Here is a 23,925-nt window from a genome sequence, read left to right on the forward strand (position 1 = left end):
ATTCCACTCGTTGGGAACAGAGTCACATGGTGGTTTTACAAAAGAGGTTGGAGGAAAATCATACCAATTATGGTTACAAGATTTGTGAAATGAAAACTTACCATAAAGTGGTATCAGTCTTTTGAATTGATGCTTCCTGTACAAAAGGCTACTTTGTTACTTTATTTAGACAATTATATAGACATTATGGAATCTGAACAGTGATAAAGCACAGGACTGCTGGTCTAAATCAGTAACAAGATGTCAGATTGGTTAGAAAGTAGGGGTACTGGTTATAATAGATTCTTTCTTAGTTTTTTTTGCAAAAAGTCTTCATTCAGATTTACAATGCAAACATCACACAAAATATACATGACTCGCAAGATGCATCTAAACAATATTGCCTTCTACTAGGTAACAATTAACTAAGAGGACATTTGGGTGGTCATTCTAACCCTGGCGGTAAAAACCGCCAGGGCGAATGACCGCGGTAGCACCGCCAACAGGCTGGCGGTGCACCGCTGGGCATTCTGACCGCGGCGGTTCAGCCACGGCCAGAAACAGAAAGTCGGCGGTGTACCGCCGACTTCCCGCTGCCCTTGAGAATCCTCCATGGCGGCGGAGTGGGGCTTCTGACACCCCCTACCGCCATCCTGTTCCTGGCGGGTCTCCCGCCAGGAACAGGATGGCGGTAGGGGGTGCCGCGGGGCCCTTGGGGGCCCCTGCAGTGCCAATGCCAATGGCATGGGCACTGCAGGGGCCCCCGTAAGAGGGCCCCAAAAAGAATTTCAGTGTCTGCCTAGCAGACACTGAAATTCGCGACGGGTGCTACTGCACCCGTCGCACTCCAGCAACTCCGCCGGCTTCATCGTTGCTGGGTCTTTCCCGCTGTGCTGGCGGGCGGCCTTTTGGCGGTCGCCCGCCAGCACAGCGGGAAAGCCAGAATGGCCGCCGCAGTCTTGTGACCGCGGTGCGGTCATTTGGCGGTAACCGCATGGCGGGCGGGGTGGGGGCAGTTGCACTTGTAAGGGGGACACAAAGTTACAAGCCCACAATCTCACCATAATGGGAGTGACAGGCATTGGAGCCAAGTGGCCTCAGGTAATCACAAGGTTATTCGGTGAAGGCCAGAAGGCTGGGGGAGGAGCAGATTGATGGCATCTTCAGACGTGTAGTACTTCTAGTCGTGTTTAATGTGTATTGTGCACGGTCATAACTTCCAGGGCAGCAGAGGGGGTATGCCTGAAATCCAAAGTCTATAAGATCTGTTGTGCTCTTCACCTTAGTTCATCAAACCCCCTGTTGGAAGTATTCTGTCCGTCCTGGATAGGAAACACTAGATCGGCTTCAAATCCATCAAAGATAACTAATTAGTCTTTGACCTTATGTAACATATTTAAGATTTGTTCTGAAGATGCTATGTGTAGCATTTCCAACGACAATTCAGTCTCAGATGCTAAGATCTGTTCCCTCCAATGCCAAAGTATGCACAGCTTAGTCAGCACCCCTGGTGCCGCCAACCACCTAGTTCTGTGATGTGACTGATCTGTCAAATCTGTCATTTGATGTAGTAGTCTTACTTATGCTGAACAGACCACAGGCATATAGTTAGCAAAGGATGGTGTGGCTCACATGTTAGACCAGTATTACGTGTGATTTAGGGCAGTGCCAGAGGATAGGATTCATATCATAAACTGCCTATCTGCACAACCAGGTTGAATGGGGAAGTTTTCTAGATTGGCATAGTTGGAAAAGGTGTCCTGTGGCAGTTTTGCAGGACTTTGAAGTATAGTAACTTCAACCTTGCCTCCCTAAAGTATCAATCATGTGATTCTGGAAGCAGTAACCAGTCTTCTTCATATAAGCACTCTAGAATCATCTTAAGTCTGGCTGGGTCTGTACATAGATGAGTGGTTTACATAAACATTGAACTGCTACTGGATTAGTGGCGGGTTAAAGCTTTACAAATGCACCTGTCTTGGACTACCATAAGTATTAAAACTCTGTGAACTGTATTGTCACCCAATATCTATGGCTATACCTGTGCACAAATCACAGCACCTGCCACCAAAAGGGCAATCCTGAAAGGATTAAATTCAAAAAGATATGGATAGGGCACCACTGTGCAAAGTCAGTAAAGTCCAGTAACACAGGAGTAATCATGGGACTGTACAATGTTTATGCAAACAGAGTCAGTAAAGTCCAGTAACACAACGCTGTCTTTTAACCATCTTCATTTTTAATTTTTGCTTTTTCTTAAACAAACAAGCAATCAGCCAACGTGTTTCGTCCTATACAAGAGGACTTCTTTAGGGCCCATAACATAAGGGATCAGCCATGTCCGTCCCGGTCGGCAAAGAAAGTGCGTTGGCTGATTGCTCGTTTGTTTAAGAAAAAGCAAAAATAAAAAATGAAGATGGTTAAAAGACAACGTTGTGTTACTGGACTTTACTGACTCTGTTTACATAAACATTGTACAGTACCATGATTACTCCCGTGTTGTACTCCAGGTCTTAATACCTGGATCAGGGAAACTGACAAAGGGTTTACTCGTAAACCCAATTGTCTCCATATACAATTCAGGGATTATTGATGCTTTCAACAGAAAGAATCATCTAGAGAGAACTCGCCGCTAAGGGATCCAGCGATTCTCAGAAATTAATATAGGAAATGCCTTTCTGTTGGACTTTTTCCCTTCTACAGGGTAATCTCCAATCTTTTTGCCTCCTGCCTCCCATTTTCTGACCTGTTGCTGTTGGCTTTTGAACTCTGAGCACTTTACCACTGCTAACCAGTGCTAATGTGCATATGCTCGCTGTGTAAATTGTATTGTTGATTGGTTTATCCATGATTGGTATATTTTAGTTACTAGCAAGTCCCTAGTAAAGTGCACTATGGGTGCCCAGGGCCTGTAAATCAAATGTTGCTACTGGGCCTGCAGCATTGGTTGTGCCACCCACATTAGTAGCTCTGTAAAAATGGACCAGACCTGCCACTGCAGTGTCTGTGTGTACAGTTTTAAACTGCCAATTCGACTTGGTAGGTGTGTCCACCTGCCAGGCCTAAACTTTCCCCTTTCTTACATGTAAGACACCCCTAAGGTAGACCCTAGGTAGCCTCATGGGCAGGGTGCACTGTATGTTTAAACTAGGACATATACTAATGTATTTTATATGTCCTGACAGTGAAATACTGCCAAATTCGGTTTTCACTATTGCAAGACCTATCTCTCTCATAGGTTAACATGGGGGCTGCCTTTAAATATGATAAAAGCGTAGATTCCCTTTGGGAGCAGATGGACAAGTGGAATTTGGGGTCTCTGAAGTCATAATTTAAAAATACATCTTTTCGTAAAGTTGGTTTTGAGATTGTGTGTTTGAAAATGCCACTTTTAGAAAGTAGGCATTTTCTTGCTTAAACCATTCTGTGACTTTGCCTGTTTGTGGATTCCCTGTCTGGGTTATTTTGATAGTTGGGCTGTTTGCACCTCTCTCTAGACAGTGACACAAAGGGAGCTTGGGTGTAGCCTGCATATCCTGACGAGCCATCTGCTAGGAGGGAGGGGAGGAATGGTCACTTGCACCTGAAAGTGCTGTGCCTGCCCTCACACAATGCAGTCTCCAACCCCTGGTGTGTGTCTGGGGCCTGGCCTGGGCAAGGCAGAATCTCACACACAAGAGAGACTTTCCTTTGAAGTAGGCCTACTTCAAAGGCCAAAAGGGGTATAGGAAGAGCACCCAATCCCCTGAAAAATTAGATCACTTCTGGAAATCGAGGAACATCTGCCTGGAGAAGAGCTGAGGAGAAGTGCTGCCCTGCCTGTGACTGTGCTTTGTGGAGCAATCCTGCAGTTGCTGCGTCTGCCTGTGCAAGGGGACAAAGACTGGACTTTGTTGTGCATTCCTGCTTGTGAAGAAATCTCCAAGGGCTTGTCCTGAGCTTGCCTCCTGTTGTTGAAGTCTCAGGGCCATCAAAGACTTACCCTGCTAGCACCTGGGCTCTCTGCTGAGACTCCTGCCTTGCCAAGTTGTGCCCTATCTAGTTCTTGGGGTCTTGAAAGTTGAAGCTGGCAGACCAACACAGAAAATCCACACACAGACCACTGTGCGGGGAAATTTTCAACCCACCTTCCAAGACTCGGTTGAGAAATGACTTGCCACCGGCTTTGCAGCTGAAATCTACTCTCCACCTGCATCGCATCTGGAATATCGACACACACGGCTGGAAAAACAACACAAAACACCCGCTGACGGAGGCTGTTAAAGTCGCAATCACACATAGCGTGTTTTTCTAATACTGTGCAACCGGATTTTCGACGCAAACCTTGCTGGGCGCGGAAAAATTATGCAAAGCCTACCCGGACCCGAGATGCCTGTCCAGATCAACGCATCCCTTTCCTGCAGAGAGGAAAAATGACGCACGCCGACCCGACCGGAGGAGGAACGATGCACGGTCTCGCTTGCGAATGAGAAATCGAAGCATCCCCAGCCTTTTCCGATGCACACATTCGCCCGTGCAGTGTTATTTTGATGCAACCTAGGTACTGTTTCACACTAACAGTGTTAGCACTGTTTTCTAAGGATTTAAGACCCTTTCTGCTTTTTAATTCGTAACTTGACTTGTGTATGGTGGATGTTTGTCGTTTTGGTCTTGTTTTGTTTAGATAAATATTACCTATTTTGCTAAACCAGTGTCATGTCATTTTGTAGTATTTTCACTGAGTTACTGTGTGTGTTGGTACAAATACTTTACACCTAGACTCTGAAGTTACGCCTACCTGCTTGTGTCAAGCTACCAAGGGGGTGAGCAGGGGTTAACTGTGGGTGATTCTCCTTTACCCTGACTAAAGTGAGGGTCCTTGCTTGGACGGGGCTAACCTGACTGCCAACCAAAGACCCCATTTCTAACACTTTCAATTCACATTTTGCTCATCTGGACATTTCCAAACCTATCCTGATATTAGCACTGTGGCAAAAAGGGGCACTCACCTGAAGCAAGGGCTCTATATCCAGATTTCTATTGACGGTTTTCCAGTTGATCAGAGTGGCTCTGAGAATTGGATTAGTCGGAGGAACTTATATGACCTGTGATGTGTACAAACACCAACACCTTGGGCATCCATTAGCACATTATCTTCAAAGCATACCCACATAGGAGTCTCATCCAACGGAGCACAAAGTATACTAACTGTGATAAGTTGTGTGCCATATAGACAGTTTGCACAGGGAGAGAAAGTTCACCCACTGTAATGAGCCCATGGAGTTTGGAAGACCTAAGGTGCGGACACGTCCCTTTCAAAATGAGAATGGAGTCTATCTTTATCAACTTATAGACTGAGGGATCAGTAAGGGGATCACTTTGAAGATGTAATTGAACCTAGATAGAATGCTCATCTTCACCATCTGTATTCTTCCCTAAAAGGATAGATTAACAAATCCCCACTGGGTAGTATCCTTTTGAGTTTTAGTGAGTACTATTGGTCTTCACACTTGCTGCAGTTGATCTTCTAGCCTGAAATGATTGGAAACAAGTCAGTGCCATCTGGAAAGTAGACAAGGCTTTAGGGTCAAGGAGTATCAACAGTATATCATCAGCCTATAAGAAGGATTTAAAATGGGCACATGAGGTGGGTATACCCTTAATGCCTTTCGAAATTCAGATTGGTGCTGACAGAGGTTCTAATGCCAAAAAGAAAAGTAAAGGTGAGAGCAAGCACTCAGTGTTTGCCCCTTTGTATGAAAATATCCCCCACAATTTACCTGAACCATTGGTGCTTGACATAGCCATTTGACTTTTGTAATCAAATCAGAACCTGTTAGACCTGACAGTTTTAGGGTTGTCTTCCCCCAACTTTTTGCTTGCCTCCCTCCATTTTTACGATCTAATTTTGCTGGTTTTAAGACCCTGTGCACTTTACTACTGCTGACCAGTGCTAAAGTGCTTGTGCTCGCTCCCCTAAAATGGTAACATTGGCTCATACCCAATTGGCATACTTAATTTACCTTTAATTCCCTGGTAAAGTGTGCTAGATGTGCCAAGGGCCTATAAATTGAATGCTACTAGTGGACCTACAACACTGATTGTGCAAGCCACATGAGTAGCCCCTTAACCATGTATCAGGTCTGTCATTGCCAGGCCCGGGTGGGCAGTTTCACTGCCACTTCAACTTGGCGTTTAAAACTACTTGCCAAGCCTTAAATACCCCTCTTCTTACAGATAAGTTACCCCTAAGGTAGGCCCTAGGTAGCCCACAGGGCAGGGTGCTATGTAAGTAAAATGGAGGACATGTACTTATAAGTTTTACATGTCCTGGTAGTGAAAAATCGTAAAGTCATTTTTCACTACTGTGAAGCCTGCTCCTCTCATAGGCCAGCATAGAAACTCCCTTATATGCTTTTAAGTGATGATTTCTGATCTGAGAGGAATAGAGTTGTCATGTTTGGTATGGTTGGAATGGCAGTGAGAAATCCTACTCATTAGTGAAGTTTGATTCTACATTACTATTTCAGAAATGCCAATTTTAGAATGTAGACCTTTCTCTGCACTTAGTGCTCTCTATGCCTTACAGCCTGTATCTAATCCACGTCTGGTCTGTGCTGGTTGGCAGCTCTCTTTGTGCATTCCACTCAGACAGCCATAAACACAGGACACTCACCTGCATCTGCATACTGATGGGTCTTCCTGGGCAGAAAGGGTGGAGGGGCTCTCACTTGCACTTCAAAGGCCAGTGGCCTGTCCTCACACAAAGGACTGATAACCCCCCACAGAGCTACTGGCAGACAGGGCTGGGTTGAAATGGGAACATGTACACTTCAAAACCACTCTTTGAAGTTTCCTCCACTTCATAGGCACTTTTGGATGTATATCTACTGGGTCTGTGACCCTACCAAATCAGACACTTCTGGACCTACAACTGGACTCTGCCAGAGGGACTGCCTTGCTGCCCAAAGGACCCATCTGGGCTGCTTTTCTGGAAGAACTGTTGGCCTGATTGAGGAACCAAGGCTGCACTCGTGAAAACTGACACATCACCTTGCAGAGTGGAAAGAAACAACACATCGCCTTTGTAGCGCTGAAAATATCAATGCATGACTTTACTTTTTGACGCATCTCCTCTGTGGCCCTCTGAGTCGTTATTTTTTACACATCTCAGGTACTGTGTATTAAAAAGATACAACCACTGATTCTTAAGAATTGATATCTTGACTTGTGCATATTGGATTTTTGTTGTTTTAGTCTTATTTTAATCAGATGAATATTATCTATTTTCCTAAATTGATGTGGAGTACATTTTGTGGTGTTTTCACTGTGTTAGTGTATGAGTTATTGCACAAATACTTTACACATTGCCTTCTAAGTTAAGCCTGCCTGCTCTGTGCCAAGCTACCAGAGGGTGAGCACAGGATAATTTAGGTTGTGTTTTGACTTACCCTGACTAAGATTTGGTCCCAACTTGGACAGGGTGCATACCTTTGACAACTAGAGACCCAATTTCTAACAGAGCCCAATCCCATTCTTTCAAGCATCCTGAAGAAGTAGCCCCACTCTGTTCAATCAAAGGCCTTTTCCACATCTAACAAGACAGCCAATAGCTTGACCAGATAGTCTTATGTCTGCCACAAAATGCATGATTATGCTCTTAAGTGATTCAAGACTTGGTAATCAACCACCTGGGATTTGTGCATAAGAGCAGGGCTAATTATCATGGCCTGTATCTTGGCCAATATCTTAAGATCTACATTGAGCAATGGTATTGGCCAGTAGCTTCCCTATTATATTAGGTATTTGCCCTCTTTTGGTATGAGCAAGATGATGGCCTGGTTATGTAGATGCTTTAAAGAGTCAATGGTCTCCACTTCATTCAGAATAGACTGCAACATGGGAATGAGTAGTTTTGTTCTGGTTTCACAGAACTCTCCAGAGAATCAGGCTTCCTCTGTTGAGTTACATGTGGGAAATGCCACAATAGCTTTTGAGCTTTCATCAATGCAAACTCTCCTTCCAGAAGGCTCCTACCTTCATGAGACAAAGTCAGGAGGCCCTCTGGTATTAGGAAATTTCATGTCAAAACCGGAGGCAAGCATTATGCATAAGTCTTTTTTTATTGCCACTCCTTTGCAGCACTTTAAAGAAAGCCATAGACTCATTCATAATACAAGGCAAAAGTCCCAGATATTTCCATTCAGTAAGTCAAAGGCCAGCTCGAGATGTTCTGTATGACAGCTATCACTGACTGATGTGCCCTCTGTGCTGCTGAAAGGCCAAGAGTCTCCCAACTTCTTAGCTCCCCTAATAATGAAACCATCACAATTTGACTTGTGTCTGTTCATTTTGGATGGTGAACAAAGTATTAAGAAGATGTATTTCAGTCTCCCAGCATTGTTCTCAGTAGGGGTGATGCTTCTGCCGCGTACTGCAGAGTGAAACCTCTCACATAACTTTCCAGGGTAGTCTGTTTTTTGGTGGACCTCCGCTCTTTAATAAAGATGTCTCTCGCATTAAATGGCCTCTCCAGGGTACCTTACCAACCATCCAGAGCAGTTAGGTTGATAAAATGAACTTTCATTTTCCCAAGTGTACACACAAATAAGTGACTTAGGAGTCTTCCTATTGGCAGGCAGTCTATATTTTGTGACCTGCAATCTCCAGCGGGGAGAAGGAGGCCATACATGCCCTAGGTGAAACTCGACTTGGACCACAGAGGAGCCCAAAATGGCACCAAGGAATACTACAATAGAACACTCATGACAGCATGCAGTATGGACCAAGTAAATATTTGTCTGCAAAGTCGTCACATGTACCATTGTCAGACACAAGAAGCCTGGGTCTCTTAGGTATAATAGATTTCAGACATATAAAACCATGGAAATTGAATTTCCTGCTGGTTGTTGTTAAATTAATCAAATGTTCTTGTCTTGTCCAGGAAGGGATCCAGGAACATGTTCCAGTTCACTGCTAATTGTCTTTTCTTGTGACAACAAATTCAACAAACATCCTGGACAGTCGAAAAATGTAGGGAGATTTGCAAGTATTAGTGGCATACTCAGAGTCACCAATCAGACTTGTGTTGAAGATCTTTAGCTTAGCAAAAACAAACAAACAACCCAGGTCAGCGCTGATATTAAGTATTCCATAAGGAAAGGACTTCAGAGCAGGGTTCCCACTCTGCATTCATAACACTGTAGGTGAATCCTTCTGCAAGCGTTCTGCTTCTCAATGTGTCACTGAGCAAATGAAGGGCATGGGTAAGTGTCAAAGCTCCGGTTGTCGGGTGGGGTGGATATCAAAAAAGTCCTATGTGAGGGGTAACTACAAACCTATAAATTGTGAACTATCACTGCCCTGAAATGCCAGCCACTTCGGGCCATTAATCGAACAGTATACCAAGTTGGGTACTGTTATCGGAACAGAATAACAGTGCGGACTTGGGGAAATGCTCCGTGCTATGGTGTCAATTGCAGTGCATTAGGAGGTAGCGGGAATCAAAAGGGAGGTGGTTTGAAGAATAGAGAGGTTGGCCAGCAAAGAGGGTGGCAAAAATAAGGAGGGCTAAGCATCAGAAAAATAAGGATATCAACTAGAGTTCTAGTATCCATCTGTCACTGCAGCCAGAAGCCTACACCTGGGTACCAAGGTAACCTGGGTGGTAATCACCAGGAGGCATTACCAGGGAGGATGCACTAGGGTAAAAGTGCTATAATATTATAGTGCTATAACCCTCACAATCATTGATCTACAGATAGACTATAAAGATGGTATGATAGCGAGCACAAACCCCACCACGGGTGGAGGTACTAGGCAGTAGATTTTAGACATGATGTTAAAGATACGACTCCCTCCATTTTGTAGAACTTCTGCACCACTCCCAATCAACAATTTATCAAGGGCAACACGGACTTGTCCCTGTTCTTGGAAATTGTATTGACAGATTTTACAGACCTCCCTTTCAGGCCTCTTTCGCTTCTGGGCAACCGGCAAGGGGGCCCTGGCATGCTGGTGGCAAAAGAAGTACACAATCACAGGTCGGGGAGGGGGAGATTTAGAGAAGTGTGTGGGCCATAGTGTATTCAGTGCCTCCTTTGGAGTTCCAGAGTTTCGGGAATATCGTGGCCAATGTTTGGAGATAAATTCCACCATGAATCCCAGTATGTTATACTTTTCATCCTTTCTGCGTATTCTATAAAACCGTACATTGTTTCAACGTGGTCGATTTCCAGTTCCAGATCTGGCTTTGTGTGCCTCAGCTGCTAAACCTGGGTAACATTTTCACAAATGTCAGACTGTTGCTTGGCAACTGCCTTATCAAAGTGGCAAAAGTAACTTCTGAGGATTTCTGCTCTAATATTCTGGAAGACTGCGTCCCCCTTTTAAATCCTTGGAGAACAGCAAGTGCCATGCTAGATTCGAGAAGACATAGCGACCAAAGCAGCAATCAAGCACAGTGACGTACTAAACAGATGATCACCATGCACATGAATGCCAGGACTCTAAGTAGTCACCCTGTTGTCTTGGAGGAAGAACCGTCTGACTGCCCCAGTATACATCTTAACTGGGGTAAAGCCACCTGTGCAAGGTAATATTGTGCTTATTGTTGACTGAAGAAGGAGCACAGAGTAGAATGCCGACCATGGCATGTATTGGGGATTCCTGTAATAACTCCTGGTCCAAGTAGGGGTCACTCCACTGCTAAGCCCCCAGAGAACTTTTAATGTCTGTGTGGCTCCAAAACACACATGGAATAGGGTAGGCAGACAGATTTCTCTAAACATGTATCCAGTAGCTTTCACTTCCTGCAGTCACCATAATGTCTCGAGCCCAATAGTCACTTCTGAACGCCAGTTCACTGGTGGCAGGGCACACCTAACGTCAATGGGGGCATCAAGCTGACCCTCTACTGCAGTGATCCATCCAGAAGGGGGTCCAATTCTTATGCATCTCCAATCTAGCATTGTCCAAGTTTGCAACTGGCCCCTATCCACTTCCTTATTTGGGCACATGCCGGAGCCTTGGCTATGCAGAACTTCAGCCTCGGGCACTCCGCAGTTTCCATGGCAACACCTGCTTAATCGGACATTCTCAGATACCCATCTAGGTTCAGGCATCACATCTCATGGTGTGCCACTCACAGGTCTCTCCAAAGCAGATGAGGGGCATGTCACAAATGAGGGGCCCAATGATCACAGAATCTATCAGTTTTCACTCTCAGCCCTCGGAGGCTCATGCATTTCCCAACTGCACGCTGTTGGCTAGGGCATGTAAAGTGCTATGGTGCACAAGATACAATGGAGTGGAATGCGGCTCTGAGGAATCACCAGAGGCTGAGTTTAACTTAAGCATTTCATCTATCACCTTGCTATTTTTGTTGAAGTTGATGCCATAATTGTATCACCCTACTCACCCTACTTAGAAGGCCCAATTAGGCCAAAAATGGTCTGGGGTTATTTGTGTTTTCTTCTGGAGAGGATGTTGCCTGGCAGTTCGAGATGGACTGTTCCCATGAGGAGCATGGCCAGCATTAATTTGCATAGGGTGGGCCTCTGTTTCGAGTTGCATGTTAGGAGAAATGTGATTATCTGAAATGTGGCCCAAAACATCACTTGTGACTTTGATTAATTGAAGTATTCCATTCATCACACTATTTTATTATCAACTGGGCAGTCTACCATTGTGATTCAGAGACTGTGCAGCTCAGTAGAGATAGCAACGAGACCTGTTTCTGCAGTAACTCCAATATCTCCATTAAAAAGTGGCCATCTTAAGGCTCGGCAAACTACACCGCCTATACTATTGCTTTCAATTAGCCATCTCTAACCCTTTTATGGAGCATTAAAAATACTGAGATCTTAAATCATGGTTTGAAATGTGTACAGGTTGGTGGGTAGGATTCATATGAATACATACTAATTTTACAAGGTTCAACACTCATCATGGCGGAATGCATTTATGTAAAATCAAAAACCTTTAAATCACTCAAAGATGTTAGATTTACTTGTCTGTAAGAGTTCATGATATTGACATATTAGTACTTTTTTTTAGATTAGAAATGAATATGTTTAGTAACATTAGTGTTTATCAAAGCATAAGATGCTTGGGTGTACACTTTAAAAACTTGAGTTTTGTAGTCATGGATTTCATTAAGGTGTCACCAGGGTGACAAAAGCAGTGTCAAGAATAGAGGGGAAATGTTTTCTAATGAGCACTTTTTTTACTTTCTTCCACCTAATTAGGACATCGCCCCTTCTGTAAGATTCAATAAAATGTATTTAACAATGCATCACTCTTTAGACTACATCTCAAAATGAAACAAATACATAACTAAACATTTCTCAAACTTGTTGCTATGCTTAATTTTTGATAATGCATGAAAGACAAGCATTGGCAAAGCCAGTAGGTATGGCAGTGGCAAGCTGATGAGATTTTTTTTATTTTAAGGATATCACACAAAAATTAAAAGAAAAAATATGCCACCTAAAATAGGAATATTATTTTGGGTGGGTGACTGCCCTCTTAAGCAATGATCGCTGTCAGAAATCCAATATGTGGAACCAGATATAGGATTTTTTTGTTTTAAGTAGAAATAGAGCCAAAAACCATGAGCGTCAATGGTAGTCAATGGTTGCAGAAGACCTGGACATAGGCACAACTTGAAGCTGACAGCAATGGAACCCTTGTCAGATACAACAAGTGGATTGGATCTGGTGAAAAGTCTGAAATAAAAAAATGGAAAACATTTCCAAACTTTCTTCTGGTGCCCCAGAAACTACAGGAGTACAATTCTTAGGTATGAAGGACCTCAGGGGAAGGCACTTTGAGACTATCAGGGTGTCAAGCAGAGGCCAACAGCAAATTCCAAACCAGGGGCAGTTGCCAATGGTCATTTGAGCACATCAAGGAAAAAGCCTCTTGAAGCTTGTTGTACAGCTGCAGCCATAAAGGAGGTCAGCCAAGTGACCTTTGGAATCCACTTCTTTGTCCTTGTTAGAGTGGGGAGCTAGTCTATTTCTTTAGGACTCATCTCAGATCACAAACAGCAGGTCCAGTCCTCTTCTGTCATTCAGCAGATACAGAACGTTTTCTGAGGAGGGTGTTTTCTGGAGCTACATTTATGGTTGGCAGTAGCTAATGGGTGGGGGTAACACTTAGGCACTCACTTGGCAATGAGGTAAATGTTTCAGTGGGCAACACTACCCCTTTTTAGTACTTCCTGTTTGCCCTACCACAACCAGACCTAAAGTGTCATGTGTCAGGGCATATTCAAGATGGAAAAAGTCTTGGGCCACGCTAAACTTGGGTTCTGAAGGCTGGGGGTTGCGCAGGAATCATAGGAAAACTACCAGGGTACTCCCACAAGTAACACTAAAATCCAGTCTGAAGCAGGTCCTGGACTCACAACAAACTGGGAGACAGATGTCTAGTCAAACAAAGCAGAGTCTGTCACTGCCTTGACAGAAGATTCACATTCATTGTTCTTTTGTCCTGTTTGATCTCTTTCAGAGTCCGACTTGTTACATGTGACTCAGACAGACCTGGTGCCAGCAGGATGCTCACAACACCACCTGAATATCCGGCTGAGGTCAGAGGAGTCATCCCTGCCCATTTAGGTGAACTTATTGTGTAGCTCCAAAGAGGAATTTCACACCTCGTTTATACCTCATTCGGGCCATATACAGGCTGAGAGTTATTAGAGAGTTAATGCAAATTAGCCTCTTGGAGCTCCAGGCAGGGAAAAGGTAACTTTCTAAAAGATACATTTCATTATTTAAAAATCGGACCTCACCATTAGATTGGACCTTTAATAACTATTAATAGTAGTAATTTAATTGGTTTTGTAGCTGGTCCCATGTCCAAGATACAGCATTATTATTTTAATCTGTACTCTGATATCCTACTTGGACAGCTAGGTCTGCCACAAAGGAAATAGCTTTTTGGGTCTTGTTGCTGTAGGGGCATGGTAATATTAATTTTTTACATGTCAACTTTTAAATGCCATGCAACTGCCCTGTGAGCTACAAGCCTTACATAGTGGTGAGTTACTAACAATTAAAATGGGAGTCTTTACCTATCAGAACGTGATATTTTTCCAGGTTGCACTGCAGGCTTTACACCACAGCAGTCAGGCTAAATAGTGTAGGCTTAAGCCATGTTTGCACTGTATCTGTGGTCAATTGTGCAACAGGTGGCGCAGTCCACAAACCTCATGTAACTTCCAGGGCCTGAGTGCACTTTCTACACCATATAAAAGGGAATTGCAAGTAAGTTAAATATGTCTATTAAGAATAAGCCAATTTAACAATGTTTAAATGTGGAGCACAGGCACTCTATTCCTGGTTTGCACAGGTAAAGTTCACAGAGTTCTAAAGCCAGAAAAATATGGTCCAGAAGAAGTAAAAAAATCTGGGTTACTATGCAAAAAAGGTAGGTGTCCTACAAGCACCTTATATTTCCAACAGTAATTTTACATTAAAATTTAAAATTCTGCACACAGGTTTACTAGAACAGTAAAGGTGTGTCCTAACAGGCAAGTGTACTTCAAACAGGTGTAGAAAGCCTTGTCAGTTTAACAGGAAAATATGATTCTTATCAGTGCATGTGACAGATACTTCTGGCTCTGAATCCCGTAACCCGAAGAAACATTTTAAACAAGCCAGGGTGACTAAAAAAGAAGATAAATAATTGGAAAAAGAGTGTTGGGAAAGTAAAGTACTGGAGAAGTAAAATATTGGGTCACCATCGCTGTCACTTAAGTGCACTTTGTTTAGGCAGATATGCACTTGAGATCAGTCAAAATGCCTCCACTTACAGTGCAAGGCAGACACTGGATTAAGTGGGCTGACCCTTTGTTCCATGCTATAAGTTGAAGCAGCTAGAAGCAAAATGTGAATGACTGTTGATCAGACCATTGGATGAAGAGAGCTAACCCATGTATGTATGTATGTATGTATGTGTGTGTATGTGTGCCTGAATATATATATATATATATATATATATATATATATATATATATATATATAAAACAAAAATGTAGTATATACATACGCACATCACATACATACATACATAGAGGGGTTTTGGGTCAGCTCTCTTCATCTATTGGTCTGATCAATATATATATCAATATATGTATTACCTGCCAGCGATAGCCCGGGTCCCACGTCTGGGCATACCTGGCGCACTTAGGGCGGCAAAAGCAAACAAATGCACACACAAATTCATCTGTTATAGTTATAATTATTTCAAGTGCCCTAAGGTAACTATAATTCATGCCCTCGCCATGCACAGTGTTCCCCTGAATATTTTTACTGCACATGTTACGGTGATATTATCAATGATGTCATAGAAGATGTCATTAGTCATGTAATATCTGGGGTAATTAGCAGTGCATGGCGAGGGAGTGGGTTCTAGTTACTTAAAATAACTCTAACTATAACAGCTGAATTTCTATGGTTTTGTGCATGTAAAATCTGAACCTAACTATAACATCCTCGTACCCTTAGGAGTTTTGGTGAATTTCTTTTTTAACTAAAATATCTCTGTAAACTTTGTTTTTTTCAGTGAATCCCTAGGGTTTTGTTTAATGTTAAGTAAAATGCACATCACAATGCACAGTGGCGGTGGGGCATTTGGACGCAGGGCCTGGCCTGGAATTGTGTTGCCCCCATCCAAGCTTGTTGCTCCTGTCCCCACTCCTCCTTGCCGTCCATTGTCCCAATCCATGCTTCACTCCCTCATTTAAGCCCTGTGTAGCCTTTGTTCTGCCACTGCCCTTCTCGCCTGCTCTGAACAGCTAGCTTGCTGCCCCATCCACCTCCTCCCTACACTCTGTTGTCTGAATCCATGCACCACACCCCTCCCTCCTCCCTGCAAGGTCCAATGTGCTACCACTGCCCTCCATTTAGCTTGATGTCCCTGCCCACTCCTCCTGGATTCTGTTGCCTACTTCTATGCCCCATCATTGCCCTCCTGTTTAGCCTCTGTGCTTAGCTTGCTGCACCTACTCCCCTTCCCTTGCCCTCCAATGTCTGTGTGCATGCCCCTGCTCTCTCTTTTTTGCTCACCATGTTCCACAGACCTGCCACTGCCCCTCCTATCTACTCTGAGTATTCTGTTGATGCACCAGTACCTCTCCTACCTGCCTAGCATGGTCAAATGACTGCTGTGTGTCCCTGCCACCTCCACCTAGCTTGTCCAAGTTCCATGCTCCATACCCTCTCTGCTGTCCTCCATGGTCCATTTTGCTGCCACTCCCTTCTACTCTCTATGCTCTGTTGTGCTGGAGCTTCTCCTCCTGCCTGCCCTGTGTCATCTGTTCTAAAGCCCACTCCCCTGCCCTCTTTTGTCTGTGTCCAGCCCCTACCTCTCCCTTCTGTTCCCTATGGTCCTTTGTGAATGCCCCTGACCATTCCCTCTTGCCCACCATGGCCAGTGTGTGTGCTGCCACTACCCTACCCGCCTGCCATGCATGGTTTTCTGTGCTACCACAGCCCCACCCACCTACCATGTGTGGTCAGCTTGCTGCCCCTGATCCTCTCCCCCTTCCCTTCATCGTCTGTGTTTGCCCTCCCAGGTGTGTTGTGCTTCCAGTGCCCATCCCACCTGCCCTCCATGGTCAGCTTATTTATCCTGCCCCTTCCCTCCTTTACTCCATATGCAGGCCCCTAGCCTCTCCCTCTTGACTTGTCTTGTCTGTTACCTTGCCCCTGCCCCCTCCCTCCTGCCCTTCATGGTCCGTTATGCTGCAACTGTCCCTCCTGTCTGTCCTGTATGGTCAGCTTGCTGCCCTTGCGTCTTCCCCTCTGCTCTCTGATGTCCATGTGCATGGCCCTATCCACTCCCTATTGCTTTCCATAGCCTGTTATGCTGCACTGCAGAACCTGTATGTGCAGTTTCACTGCCAATTTGACTTGTCATTGAAAATCTCTTGCTAAGCCTTAAACGTCCCTTTTATTACATATAAGTCACACTTAAGGTAGAGCCTAGGTAGGCCATAGGGCAGGGTGTGATGTAAGTAAAAGGCAGAACATGTACTTTTAAGTTTTACATTTCCTAGTAGTGAAAAACTCCAAACTTCATTTTTCACTACTGTGAAGACTACTCCTCCTATAGGCCATCATTGGGAATTCCTTAATATTCTTTTAAAGCTGTCATTCCTGATCAGAAATGGGCCGCTTTGTCATGTTTCACATAAATCCTATTTACAGTTTACCAGTAAAGAGGATTTATCATTGCTATTTTAGAAATGCCACCTTTAGAAAGTGGGCATTTCTCTGCTCCTAATGCTCTGTGTGTCTGTGTGCTTCCATTCAATACACATCTGGAGTAGGTGACAGCTACACTTTGTGCATTTCCTGTAAACAGCTACATACACAGAAAGGTTAGATGTGTCTGAGCACTCATCTGCATTTATCTGCATTGTGATGGACCCCCCTAGGCAAGAAGGGTGGAGGTAGAGGGGAGCTGACACACATAAATAGGAAGGCTCATAAAGGGCTGATTGCCCCCTACTGGTTATCTGGAGCCAGGGCTACAAAGAATCCCTTCCTTTGGAGTCAGCCCCACATCAAAGGCACTTTTGGGTATAAGTACTGGGTCTTTGAACCCATAAAATAACACTTTTGGACCTGTAACCACATACTGCTTGCACAAATACTTTACACATTGCCTTTTAAGTTAATCCTGCCTGCTCTGTGCCAAGCTATTAGAGCTTGAGCTCAAGTTAATTTAAAGTGTGCATCTGACTTACCCTCACTAACCTGTGGCTCCTCCTTGTACAGAGAACATACTCTGACATCCAGAACTCCATGTTCCTAACACCTTTGGTTTGTAAGGTCTTACTGAAAATTCAGAGGGAGGGAAGAGATGCCATCATGATGGTTCCATTTTGGCCGAGAAGGAACTGGTTTCCCCTGCTTTGATCCTTGGCAATAGTCAGGGAGTAGGTTATTTCCCTTCCCCCTCCCCCTCTGATGTTTCCAGTTCTGACTGATGCTTCCCTGACATGTCTTCAGCTGTCAGCCTGGAAGTTGAGAAAGAAGACCTTTCATGGAAGGGTATTTCTTCACCTGTCTCTATTTCTTTACAGGCCTCCAGGACAGATTCAACTAAGAAATCCTATAATCATCATTAGGTTTCTTTTTGTAAGTGGTGTTCTCTGAAATCTCCCTTACAGTGTTCACCTGAGAAGACCCTAGAACTTCTCCAGGAGGGCTTTGATAAGAACTTGTCGGTTTCCACTCTAAAACTCCAATGATCAGCGATTAAGGCCTTTAGGACCCCTGGGTAGTCTGCCCTTTGTAGATGATTTGGTTTCTAGATTTTTTAAGGGTTTTCTCTTGATTAAGCCAAAGGTGAACAATGTTTATTTTACCCTTGGGATCTTCCCTTGGTACAGTCTTTTTTTGCAGAGTTCTCCTTTTGAAGCCTTGGAGGAATCTTCAGAGAAATTCCTCACCTATAAGGTTTTTTTCTTGATTGCAAATACCTAGTCTAGGCAGTTTGGAGAGCTGGGTACACTCCAACGCCGATATCCATACTTGAAGATGTTTGAGGATAGGGAGGTTTTCTCCTTAGATCCAAAGTTATTTTATAAGATCAATTCCTCTTTTCAAAGAAATTAAGAAGTGTACTTTATGCCTTTTTAGATTTGTCTTCTACTTTGAAATACTTGGCTGAGGTAAGCACCCCTGACGTTAGGAAATCAGGCTAATTATTTGTTAGTTTTTGCTATGCCAACAGGGGTTGTAGGTCCTCTAAATCAACTTTGACCAGATGTATTAAGTCAGTGATTTATTTAGCCTACAAGGATGCTGGCGAGGAATTTCCAGACAATTTGTTAGCTCACACAACTAGAGGCATTGCCTGCTGCGCTCTCCGTGGGGACATCTGTTCTGCTGCTACATGGACTACTCCATCTCTATTTATATCTCATTACAGACTTCATTTAGCTCAAGCTGAGGAGCTCTGCTTTGGCACAGGAGTTTTTGGTTCAGCATTCCAGGATTGTGTGTCATTTTGGGAAGTTGTTAGACACTTTTTTCTGCCATTAGTACTCTTTGGTTATGCACTAGGGTGGTTTGTCCTTTGCAATAAAAAATGGTGAACACTTCTAGTGTGTTTTCTTTTTATCCTTCCTCGTTTGGGGATAAGAATGCATAGGCTTGTTGTAATAATATAAGGAATGGGACGGGTAAAGAGATGAACAAGTAATGCTCGGAATACTCGTCATTACTCTGAATCTGTCTTTCTTGCCCTAGTATGTACAACCCCTGTTCCCTCCCCTTTTATCACAGCCTTTTTATCATTTCTATTAAGAAGTGGGTGTTAGTAATGTTGAAGACGTGGTCCTGAAGGAGGGATGTTTTTATAGGAAGAGGTGGGATCCTTTATAATAGAAAGAAAAAACAACTTTTTAGGTTGTGGGAAAATCTAATGTGCTTGGTAAATATGTATCACAATGTAAGTACTGGGAAGAGGAAGATAATACTGAAGTAATGAAGATCACTTGTAAGTAATTCGAGCATTTTAGCTTGTTTGATGGGTTGGTGAGTGGTTGGACAGGATTAAGTGACACTGCTGGTAAATCAGGATAATGCTGCTGCGGGTTCGTTCTTCATGTTGCTGGTGGTTCTTTCTTAATGATGCTTGTGTTCTGCTTTCTGCGATCCTTTAGTCTGTCAGTTTGTGATGGACTGTTAGAATGAGAAAGATTTTATCATAAGTAGCCAGTGTGTTTTGATTTGCAGTTTATCCATCAATCTATTGTTACACGATTAGTCGTGAATGTGCAAGAAACATTGCTAGATTTATATTTTGTTGTGTATGTGGGGAACTGTGAATTACATGCTGTACAGAGGCACTAGCATAGCGGCATTGACACTGTGAGACCTGCATTCAAATTCGATTTTGACTACTTGATTAAAAAATACATCTGTGTACCAGGGCGAACCCTAATGTGTCACGTTCGTTCGCTATGCAAAAAATGGTCCCAGTTAAATGTTAATTATGAATGGCCCTCTTCTTCACAATAACATCATCGTTTCTTTAACCTGGCCCCTAGGCCCGGCTGTTTTAAGTAAAATAAACGCCCGTGGTACAGCTACAGTTTTGCCCCGATTACGAGTGCTATTAAGCACACCTAATTAATACCGATTTCACGGATTGGGTAATTATCGGGTAAGATAAATAGCACCTATGAAAAACTTGTAGGGAATAACATGGATTTTGATGTTTATGGCACCAAACTCCACATGGTACGGTATATACCATACAGATAACCTGTCGAAATTTACCGCGGCTTGGGGTATTTGACGCATCTGATAATTATTGGATGCCTTAAATACCTTTTAGCTCATAATTCTGATCCATGCGTAAACATGGGTTTACACAGGGGTCGGAATTAACCGACCCACTGGTAATCAGGCCCCAGTTTTCTTGCAGCTTGGACCGCAACATGTTAAATAATTAGAAATTCATTTAATTTATGTATAAAGTGCGATGAATGTGTCACGGATTCTAAATGCTAAAAGGGTTTTAACAAGCCAGCATGTGGCAGACAGTGACTTTAAGCAGCCTTTTCTTTTCCTAGAAACTATATTTATATAATCTTCTAGTAAATCACTCAGCCTGTTTTGAGTTAAATAGAGGAAAAGCAGCAGGGTACTTCTTCATTTCCTGAGGGCATTTCTTTCTATCTCTGTTAGCCGATAAAAAACATGTAATCGGAGGATTATAAATAAAGAACTGCACTAAATTAATCAAAGACGTAAATTGTTTTGACAGATTTAGCTTTTCGGTAAAAATTAATTTCAAATATTCATGTACAGAATTCTATATTTGAATATTCAGAAAGACAAGCCAATCTAGAAAGGCTACCACAAGGTCAGAACGTCTCACTAATCTTCAAAGGTTGTTAAAAATGAGAGGATAACCTTTAAAACTCCTTACAGCTTTCCACTACAAGCATGAGTTCTTTATGCAGTTAAAACACTGAGATCTGACTGGTGCACACGATAAACACGAATATGCTTCCAAATGCTTCACACTCAGCTGATGGTACCTTAGCATGATTAGATGGGGGGATTGTGGGGAGTAAGAAAGGACAACACTATAAAACCCTTCATGAGGGCCGTAGCTGGCTGGTGGACATTCAACTCAAGTTACAACAGGTTTTCGTTGTCAGTCCTCCCATACGTCCAACCCAACCACTAATTCTGTTTTCCTTGCCTTAAAAAGGGGTGGTGGAGGGGCGAGTAGGAGGGGGGGACAATGAATTCTACACTGGTCTGTTCAGTCATTCCGCATCTTTGTTGTCACCTTCTTTCTTTGAAAATTCTAAAAGGCGTTTTCTCTTCCATGAACAAATTGAACATGATGTTCAATTTGTAACACATCTCGATATTGTTCTATTTCTATCAAATTGTTACTTTTGTTAATATTGTTGTTGATAAACAAAGCTTTTTAAACTCAAAAAGGTACGAGAGATGTTTAGTTTCTGTTGCATATCTAGGACTAAATCAATGCTCTGGAATTTGTTAAGCATAATTCTCTACTTTATTGGTTTATATTCATAGATGTATTATCAATGGTACTTTTGCAAATTTACCAAATACTGCTTAAAAAGGGCAGAGCCACTTTATAGAAAATTGTAAGCATTTTTAAAAAGTGGTATTTAATATTCTTTGTTCCACCTAAGTTCAGCGAAAGTACGGTTTAGCTTAATTTTAAATGACCTAATAATCTGCTTCGGTTACGCCCGTGTTGTATGACAAGGTGTGTCCCCAAAAGGTAAACAACAATCCACCCGTCATCAGTCAACATTATGGCAGATAATTTACCCCCTTGCATGGGAAGCAATATTTTCTGACAAAGTCTTAAAGTAGCATATGCCAGACAAATTTTTGACTACCCAGGGGCGGTTCCTCCTAAGGAGCGGAGAAGCATTGCCCCTCCTGCTGCGAGCACAGCAGGCAAACAAATGAATAAAATGGCATAAAAATGCCATTTTATTTTGCCCTCACGCTTGCACTGTGTACAGCTCTAGCGTGCAGGCAGGAGTCGGGGCTGAATACTGCAATTGCAGGATGACTGCTGCCCCTTAAAGTGCGCATGTCAGGTTGGCCGGCTGTCTAGCTATGGTCAGCCCGATATGCGTACTGATGACCCAGCAATCCTAGGGCTGTCAAACAGTCGTGGGATTGCTGGCACATCCTTCCAGCCTTTAAAATGAGCGCTGGGTTAGCCTGCTCCCATGAATCATGGAGCTGGTCTCATGCTGAAAACAGCATGACAGCAGCTACAGGATTGGTTGGAATCCTGTTACACTGAGCAGGAAGGAAGTATTTCCATTCCTGCTCATGAACGCCGGGGGAATCACATATATGTTGAGTTTGGCGCCATCGCTCCCCACCATATTTAAGACCTGCAGGTCGCTGCTGTGCCTACCTTACAGTCTAATCCAAGTATACCTATTCCAAGCTTAATCTGCCCCACATACAAAGTGGTTCCCAAGGCAACAACTTTGTTCCAATAATCAGCCTCTTTTTATTCTTTATTAAGTTGAGAAACATGCCCTTAAGTTATACATCATACAGAACAACGAGGACCAGGCTATTGTAAGTTAAAGGGAGTAACAAGATGCCTCCCAAACCTATGAATATACGTACCACCTGCATTTGCTATCAACAATTTTTTGTAATCTATTGTGGTAAACATGGGTCAATAAATTATTAATTAATACTGTTATAATAGCATAAAAGACTGCAAGTGCAAAGAACAAGTGCAAAAATAATGTGCAAATTTATGCATGCAATTTAAACATTTCTGGCTTGCCACTAATAGTACTCACTTTTCGTGGACTGTAAGTCATGAGTTCTTCTGCTGAGGTTAAAGGTTAATGGTTCTCAGTCTGAAACATGTATTTAAGGAACCAGTAGCTCAGTCAGCTATGGCAGCCTTTAAGCAAAGTCTTAAGAGCTTGTCAACAGGTTTGTATATTCAGGGATAAAAAGTTTGTTTTGAGTAAAGTACCGCATGCTACATCTAGGGTTGAGCAAATGCAAAGAATATGCAAGAGTGATTCTTCATGATACTGACACAATCTCCAGATTTTGGCCCTCAATCTGAGGTTGGCGGTCATGGGAACGCCAGCCTGGCCATGGTGGTCCTTTCACCACGGAGCCGGCAATAAGGGCCACCACATTACGAGTCGTGGGGCTTAGCAGATGTTAAGCCTCCACAACTCCGCCTGGCCTGCCGGTGTGGTTGCACCGCCGCGGTCGGCGGTGAGCTCCTCCAACCCAGTGGCAGGCCTCAGCCTGCCTGCTGGATTACGAGGCTGCAAACCACCAGGCTTTCCATGGCGGTCACCCCACCACAAAAACCCTGGTGGTCACGCACCGCGCGACAGTTATCTCCATTCCTTCGCTGGCACACACATGCACACATGTCCCCACACATGCACACCCCCTCTCCACCTGTCCACATGCTCACAAACACCCCCACTCCTTCAAGCATGCATGCATTCGCATACACACACCTTCAGCATAAGCATACATCCACACAGACACCACCACTCACTCGCAAACATGCACTCAGACACCCCAACTCTCTTGCAAACATGCATTCAGACACCCCCACTCACTCGCACACACACACACATTCACGTTCACTCACATACACGCCCGCATTCACCCCCTCTCACCCCCCTCCGCAGACACACACAGACAGACACCCCTAACCACCCTTTCGGATGCCCACTTACCTTCTCAGTCGAGGAGGACATTCGGGAGGGGATGGGTCCTGGCGATCTTTCATCGCCAGAACCAATACCCCAGCAGGACTCCACCAAGCCGTATTACGGCTTGTAATGCAGCAGGCGGAGTCCTGATGCTGGTGATGCACCTGCCACTTCAGAGTCAGACTTCCGCCCAGAAATGGGCGGAAGTTCTCCAA

The 23,925-nt window shown here is 43.7% G+C and overlaps 1 protein-coding gene across 3 annotated transcripts in view; it reads right to left on the reverse strand.

Moving 5' to 3' along the window:
* Positions 1-23,925, reverse strand: part of ADAMTS12 (ADAM metallopeptidase with thrombospondin type 1 motif 12) — a 3,732,731-nt gene that overhangs the window by 1,545,499 nt on the left and 2,163,307 nt on the right. The window lies entirely within an intron of this gene.

Source organism: Pleurodeles waltl, chromosome 1_1, assembly GCF_031143425.1.
Source record: "Pleurodeles waltl isolate 20211129_DDA chromosome 1_1, aPleWal1.hap1.20221129, whole genome shotgun sequence".
Classification (NCBI taxonomy): Eukaryota; Metazoa; Chordata; class Amphibia; order Caudata; family Salamandridae; genus Pleurodeles; species Pleurodeles waltl.